This window comes from Delphinapterus leucas, chromosome 10 (genome assembly GCF_059928025.1).
Source record: "Delphinapterus leucas isolate spDelLeu-1000000601 "Yukka" chromosome 10, BTC_Dleu_Yukka2, whole genome shotgun sequence".
In the NCBI taxonomy this organism is placed as follows: Eukaryota; Metazoa; Chordata; class Mammalia; order Artiodactyla; family Monodontidae; genus Delphinapterus; species Delphinapterus leucas.
In genome coordinates this window covers 25,966,838-25,975,391 of record NC_143138.1, presented here as the reverse complement: position 1 = coordinate 25,975,391, position 8,554 = coordinate 25,966,838, and positions in this window count along the sequence as shown.

Genomic DNA, 8,554 nt, shown 5'->3' with positions numbered 1-8,554 from the left:
TAAGAAATCGTATTTATATTTGACAACCATACATTCAGTCTACCATTTCACTATACCTGTGATGAGCAAACAATCTTGCCTGAGGGCAAGTTCCGGAAAAGAAGAACAAAAATATTTGCAGGCTACACATTATTTTATAAATTGTACAGTTATGTTTTCTTTTTGTTTTGTTTCGTTTTTTTATCAGGAGGTACAGTATCTGCAACTGGGCTTAAGCATTTGTTTAATATTTCTTTAACCAAGGGTTTCAGAATTATTTGGCAAAGTTTCTGAAATGACAGAGGTGCACATAGTACAGTATCTGGTTTTAACTTTTGCCCTTGAATAGATGTTGTTGTTCTGTAAAGTATTCATGAAGCTCATCACTGTCCCAGAAAACTGAGCCTTTATTTCTGTGTCATATCCAAGTCAACTCGCGCAAGCCCCCTTCTCTCCAGGCTCAGTCTGCCTTGTGTCTCTGCGAGCCGTGTGGTTAACCAGACCGTCTACACCGTCCTGAATGGTTGATGGCTCACCATGGTGATGCTTACCACAAGAATGTGATAACTGTATCTCTCAGCTCCAGAGAGAAAAGGTGGGGTTGGGGGAGGGGAATGCATGCACTTTCTTCATTGCAGTGAAGTAGAAATTCTCGTCTTGAATAATGTTTGAAGCTAACACAGACAGAAAGAGAGCTACTCCAATGCCATTCCCTTTGGAGACTCTTTCTCTTCCTTTTAAGACCCTTTGCCTGTCCTCAGCATCAGCTTCAAGTTCAAGGCTAAAGAAAAATCAAACAGGACAAACTCTTCTCTACTTCTAGAAGTGAAAGATTCTATAATCATTCATGGCTCAACCTGAAATACTCCTGAGTTGTTACCGTAGTTGTAATTTTTCCAGATTTTTTCAAACACTGGCAGTTCAGCAAGTTCAAATAGGTTCTAAACAAAAAGGAAGAAAGAGAGAGAAGGGAGGGAGGGAGGGAGGGAGGGAGGGAAAAGAGCTTCTATGGAGAAACAACTGCTCAACATACATGACATTTCTAAATCCTCATTTTTAATTACTCCTGCTGAATACTCAGATGTGACCAAAAGAATCAATGAGCTCAATCACCACATTTATGTCGGCAGCAGCACATATTAGAAAAGTGGGTGCATCCACCATAAGCATAAGCATGATTCGGCCACAGCGTCCTTCCACTCTCTCATCCCCAGTCAGGTCAGTAGCAATCAAATCTCAGGGCAAATCTCAGAGATGCTTCTCACGCCTCATCTTACAGAGCGATGGTTAATGGACACGTGCCTATGATTGACTGTATATTGTTTTATAACATGTAAATTTAACCAAACATAATATGTCTAAACATGTAAACTTAAAATAGACATTTATATAAAGTTGAGGTAGATACTATTAAGGCATGTATTAAATTCATCACTACCTCTCAGTGATTCACAAAGGCCATGATTCCTGGGTGTTCTGTCACTCGAACAAGTTTGGGAACATCTGCCCAGGCAATCTCTGTGTCTATGATATCAAAGTTTACCTTCTCTTCAAAATATCAACCCTACCCTCATTCCCCTCCTACTCCCAGAACCTGCTTCCTCAGCCCAAAGCCTTCAACATTCACCCTTTTCCTCAGTTATAAGCTTTCCTTGTGCCTCAAAGACAGTGATAGCAGTAGAGGGAGGGGGGGGGGGTGGGGAGAGGGGGGGAGAGAGAAAGAGAGAGTGTGTGTGTGTGTGTGTGTGTGTGTGTGAAAGAGAGAGAGAGAGAGAAGTATTTGGTGCCCAAAGGCAAACCTTTCCAGTCAGTTCAGGGCAGAGCCACCTGGAAGGAGGAGATAGGCCATGAATAAGATCAGAAGGTCCTGAGAGCAGCACCTAAGAACCCAGGGGGCTGGATGAACCTAAGATTCTCTCCAGGAATCTCCACAGGGAGGAGGGGAGGGCCCTCTGGCTGTCTGAACCAATTGTCATCTAAATTTCAATAGACAGGAGGACCCCAGCTGACCGGGGCCATCTTTGCTGACTTGTTTCTGTCCCCCTTGTAGACCATGAGCATCACAGTGGAGAGAATGGCACCTTTGTGATCTCTGATTCCCCAGTAGCTGACACAGTACTAGACCTTAAAAGGAGGGTTTTCGGAGGATGACTGGAAAATTGAACCTACCTTACCAGCTCAATGTGTCAACCTCCCAGAGGTGTGTATTTTTCAGTAAAGTCCTCAAAAGTGATGTTTCAAAGAGAGGGTTTCAGCCGAGCACAAAGATATAGTTTGCTGGCAGAGTCTCTTCCCATGGCCCACAAATTACAGCACAGGGAATGTAGTCTGTCTTGCTAAGCTTGAGACCCAACCATAGCTGACATTCCTGGAGGAATCCCACATGAGGATGAGAACGAAGCCTGAGAGGCTGTGGAAGCGGAGGAACCAGGTTTTCCTAAAAAACAGCATGCCCACAAAGACTAATAATCCCATGTTGCCCTACTGCCCTTTAATCTATCAGATTCAAAGAGTTGGATGAAACCAAAGGATTTCAACTAATCCTTAGATTAAATGTGATTGTCATGCACTGTTTACTTTTATGCGTTTAACCTTGAACAGCTACAGGTATAGTGAAGGTCATTTGGGAGGCTGAAAATGTAGGTCGGGTTCAAGTTCGTAGAATGAGCACCCCACCAACACTGACTTCCTTCCCCTGAGGTTACTGTAAGAAGTTGCCTGTTTCAGTCAGATGGTGAGAAGCCAACTTCAGGCCCCAGAATACTCTTCATGCATCTCCCACACAGGACACTCAGCAGTCAAACTGAAACAGCATCCCTCTGCATCCTTTCAGACCTACCACATGAGTGAGTCAGAGGCATTTCCCTCTGAGGCCTCCACCTCCTGCTCTCACCAAAGACATGGTTCAATAGAACTGGCCACGGGATTAAGCAAATTGTCCAGAATACACTAAAAAGAGGTCTAAGCACATGAGCCTCAATTACTGCTCTGAGGCATGAACAGTGGCCAGGAGATTAGAAATGTGTAGATCATAACCAATAATTTCTAGCGTGAATGTTCTCCCAGCCTTGAAATGTAATTCTTATTTAGACTAATCAAACATCCAAGTTGATGAAGAATTAGCCATGCAAGAAAGATGTCAAAGAAAAAGAAAATTCAATTCGTTTCCTATCACTGCTATAACAGATTACCGCATGCTTGGTAGCTTAAAGCAGCACACATTTATTCTCTTACAGGTTCACTGGGTCAAAACCAAGGTGTCAGCAGGGCTGTCCCTCCAGAGGCTCTAGGGGAGAACAGTTTCTTTGCCATTTCCAGCTTCTAGAGCTGCATTCCTTGACTAGTGGCCCCTTCCTTCATCTTCAAAGCACATCACTCCAACCTCTGTTATCAGTCATCACATCACATCATCTTCTGTTGTCAAATCTCCCTCTGCCTCCCTCTTATAAGGACATCTGATTACATTTAGAGTCCACCATAATAATGCAAGATAATCTCCCCATCTCCATAGCCTTCATGTAGTCACATCTGCAAAGTTCCTTTTGCCATTTAAGGTAACATTCACACGTTCCAGGTATTAGAGTGTGGATATCTTTGGGGGCCATTATTCAACCTACTATTCCACGCAAGAAAGATTTTCACAGAAGAAAACAATCAGATACACCCTACAGCACTCTTAACACAATTGAACATAATATTCTCTTGATTATTTAGGAAACAATATCGAAGATCATTCTCATTATGAACATCAGTTCATCACCATATTCTAGGAGCACAGAAATGCTTGTTAGTATAGAGTTCTGGCGAATAAACGAAACCAGAGATTCAGCTCTATTTGACTTCAGAATAAATTATGAGGTATGGAATCATTTTCGTTCAGTAAGAGTGCCCTAATATCTTTGAAACCTTAGAGCAAATAGTAGAATTTGAGAATTTATTTCCAAGAGGCAAGGAAATTTTTTGCTTTGCACTAGAGGTATCTTGAAACCCCCTATTTTTTTCTGAGAAGTGCCAACAGTTGGGCCATTTAATTATGCAAATATAAAATACAGCAACTTAGGAACTATAGTTCCTGGGGATTAACTTGCTTTTTGTAAAAGGTGATTTTAAAGGTCATTAATACCGAAGGCAGAGTTGCATCTCTGCAGACTATGTCCTTTGCACAAAAATTCCTTTCTAACTATCAATATACTTCATTGTTACACCCTGTTGTTTTTAATATACATGTCTGTGTTTGTGAGTTTTTAATTAACGTTGTTGAGGTGGCCAAAAAATGCTGCAAAGATATAAAGGCACAATTTTTAACTCCTGCTGGACGACAGAACAAAAAATAGAATTGAACTAGGCATAGCTCAGGTTGCCTAGACTCACAGATTTAAGGCTGAATGAACATTTAGAAAGGGTAACAGTGCTGGGCTATTGCAGTCTGAAATAATTGTTTTTGGAGCATATCATAATTACTATGGCCATGTAATAACCCCCCCAAATTTCCTGGTATAAAGCAACCATTTTAACCCCACAGCTAACATCATACTCAATGATGAAAGGCTGAAAGCTTTTCCTCTAAGATAAGGAACAAGGCAAGGGTGCCCACCCTCTTCACTCGCATTCAACATAGTACTGGAAGTCCTAGCCAGAGCAATCAGATAAGAAAAAGAAATAAAAGGCATTCAAATTGGAAAAGAAGTAAAATTGTCTTTGTTTTCAGATGACACAACTTTATGTAGAGAAAGTCCTACAGACTCACGAAAAAACTGTTCGATCTAATCAACAACTTCAGTAAAAGTGCGGGATACAAAATAAACATACAGAAATCAGTAGCATTTTTATTCACTAACAATGAATTATCTCAAAAAGAAATAAAGAAAACAATCTCATTTACAATAGCATTAAGAACAATAAAATACTTAGGAATAAATTTAACCAAAGGGGTGTAAGATCTGTATACTGAAAGCTGTAAGACAATGGTGAAAGAAATTGGAGAAAACACAAATAAATGCAACAATATCCCATGTTCATGGATAGGAAGAATTACTATTGTTAAAATTTCCATACTACCCAAAGCCATCTATAGTTTTGATGTACTCCATATCAAAATTACAATGAAATTTTTTACAGAAATACAAAACACAATCCTAAAATTCATTTGGAACCACAAAAGACACCAAATAGCCAAAGAAATACTGAGAAAGAACAAAACTGGAGGCATCACACCTTCTGATTTTAAACTATATTATGAAGCCATAGTAATCGAGACAGTATAGTACAGACATAAAATAGGCATATAGATCAATGGAATGAAATAGAATCAAAATCTCCAAATAAACCCATGCATTTATGATCAAATAATTGACAAGGGAGCCAAGAATATACTAAATGGAGAAAAGACAGTCTCTTTAATAAATGTTGGACTTCCCTGGTGGTCCAGTGGTTAAGACTCCACACTTCCACTGCAGGGGGCACGGGTTCGATCCCTGGTCAGGGAAACTCCACATGCCATGTGGTATGAAAAAAAAAAAAAATGTGGCTGGGAAAATTGGATATTCACATTCAAAAGAATGAAACTAGACTCCTATCTTATACTGTTTACAAAAATAATCTCAAAACAGTTTAAAGACTTAAATATATTATATATTTTTAAAAGGTTTAAATGTAAGACCTGAAAGCATTAAACTCCTAGAAGAAAACATAGGGGAAAAACTTCTTGACACTGATCTTGGCAATGAATTTTTGGATATGACACCTAAAGCACAAACAACAAAAGCAAAAATAAACAAGTGGGACCAAAACTCCTTGACATTGATCTTGGCAATGAATTTTTGGATATGACACCTAAAGCACAAACAACAAAAGCAAAAATAAACAAGTGGGACCACGTCAAACTAAAAAGCTTCTGCACAATAAAACAATCAACAAAATAAAAAAGCAACCTATAAATTGAGAGAATATATTTGCAAACCACTTGTGTGATAAGGGGTTAATATCCAAAATATATAAGCGACTCATACAACCCAATAACAAAAACAAATAATCCAATTTAAAAATGGGTAAAGAACCTTATTTTGTGTTCCAGTACCACAATTGCACCATCTGGGCATGGGGGTTTCCCCCACATGTCTAATAAGCAATTCTCAGACACCAGCTGGTTGTCCTACAATTCAACTCAATACTGACACCACCTACCCCGAGATAGCATCAGATTCCACAGGGTAGGGGTTCAGTTCTAAATGACTCCCCCCAACCCCCCTTCAGATGACAGTCACAAGCGCTCGTTGTTACTTGTGCTTCGGACCAACTAGCTACAGACTGGGGGTTCCCATGACCTCCTTCTAGGGTTTGATTAATTTGCTAACGTAGCTCACAGAACTCAGAGTAACATTTAACTTACCAGATCATCAGTTTATTATTAAAAAAATGTAACTCAGAAACAGCCAAATGGAAGAGATGCACAGGGTGGAAACAGGGCAGAGCTTCCATGCCCTTTCCAGCTCGCCACTCTCCCCAAATTTTCACCAGTTCACCAGCCCAGAAGCTCTCCAAAGCTAGTCTTTGGGGTTTTTTCTGGAGGCTTCATTACATAGAATGGATTCAATCTCACAATATATACGTATATCAAATCACTGTGTTGTACACCTTAAACTTCTACAATGTTATATGTCAATTATATCTCAATAAAACTAGAAAAAAATAAAACAACCATTTGATTTCAATCACAAAAATTTAAGAAGGGCTCAGCTGGGCAGTTTTCTCTTGGGACCACGAGCAGGCCGATTTCCTGGGTGCACAACCTGTATGGTCACATAGGGCCCTCAGCTTAAACAGGTCCTATAGTTGGTTTAACTCTGCTCCACGTTCTGAGTTTTGTAATGAGGAGTTGTGCACTTCGTCACTCGGCCCCATAAACCATGTAGCCGGCCTTGCTCATGAGGTGCCTTCAGATACCGGCTGGCGCTCCGGCCTCTGAAGACTCAGCTAGACAAAGTGAGCAAGATGGCTCCCTCACACGGCTGTCGGCTGGGAGTGCCCTGGGACTGTCACCCAGAGCATCTACACATGGGCTTTCCAGCATGGCATCCTCAGGGTAGCTGCGCTTCTTGAATGGCAGTTGGCTCTCCCCAGAATGGGCGTCCCCAGAGAACCCGGTGGAAGCTGCATAACCTCTTGTGATCTAGCCTGGGAAATTGTAGAGCCTGACAGAAATGACCAGGCCTCCACCTGCCGGTGGCTGGGCGGGGCAGAGATTGGCTGTCAAAAACCAGAAAGTTGATCAAGGTAGTGAGCATCCTCGGGGAAAACTGGAGGGAAATGAGGATGTTGCTCAGAGATTCCCAGAAACCTGTGAGGAAGAGGGCCTGGGAAAGAACTGGCCTTCCTATACACAAGCAAGATGAGGGCCATTACAATCTGAGGTATTTATGGAAGCTGGCACAGTTGAGAATCTATTGGTTACATTTCCAATGAGCTTTCCATAAGCTTAAAATTCTGCAATTGCATGATTAAGCAAATACTGAAATTAACGTGCTCTCTCTGAACACTCACAGTGAGAAGGATCCTCAGAGAAGACGCTGTGATTCAGAGATTCCAGTACAGGCAAGGGATTCCCAGTGGACCACCTACAGCAAGGCAATGTAGCTGAGGAATAAAAGACAGGATAAGTATTGTCACCTCAAGGAAGGTACTAACTCAGTCTCTGCCTCAGTGTTCCCATCTGTACAGTGACACTAATTAATAATTCCTAATTGTAGAGTTATTACGACAAATGAGTGTGTGAATGCATATAAGTTAGAAGAGGTCTATTCTATTGTAACCATTCAACAAGTGTCAGATTTCATTAAAAAGGGTTCCAATACTAATAAGAATACCAGGGAATCCCTTGGTATTCATCAGTAAGAGTAATTAAATCAATTCTTTTTTTACTTTTATTTTATTTAATTTTTATTGAATGATTCTTTAAATTCTATAATGCTTTATGATTTTCAAGTTTCACACACATGATTCTATATAATCCCATAATAATCCTTTTATCCCCCTACCTCTATATTGCCCCTCCCCCTGCCCCTCTCCCAACTGGTAACCACTAGTTTTTTCTCTGTATCTGTGAGGCTGCTTCTTTTCTGTTATATTCACTGGTTTGTTGTATTTTTTAGATTCCACATATAAGTGATCTCATACAGTATTTGTCTCTCTCTGTCTGACTTATTTCACTTAGCATGATGTCCTCCAAGTCCATCCATGTTGCTGCAAATGGCAAGATTTCATTCTTTTTTATGGCTGAGTAATATTCCATTGTGTGTGTGTGTGTGTGTGTGTGTGTATACATATACCACCTCTTCTTTATCCATTCATCTGATGATGGACACTTAAGTTGCTTCCATATGTTGGCAATTGTAAATAATGCTGCTATGAACATTGGGGTGCATGTATCTTTTCGAATTAGTTTTTGGATTTTTCGGCTATATACTCAGGAGTGCAATTCTTGGGTCATATGGTAGCTCTATTTTTAGTTTTTTTGCGAAACCACCATACAGTGGCCATACCTAGTAAAATTCATTCTCATATGACAAGAACTTCAATT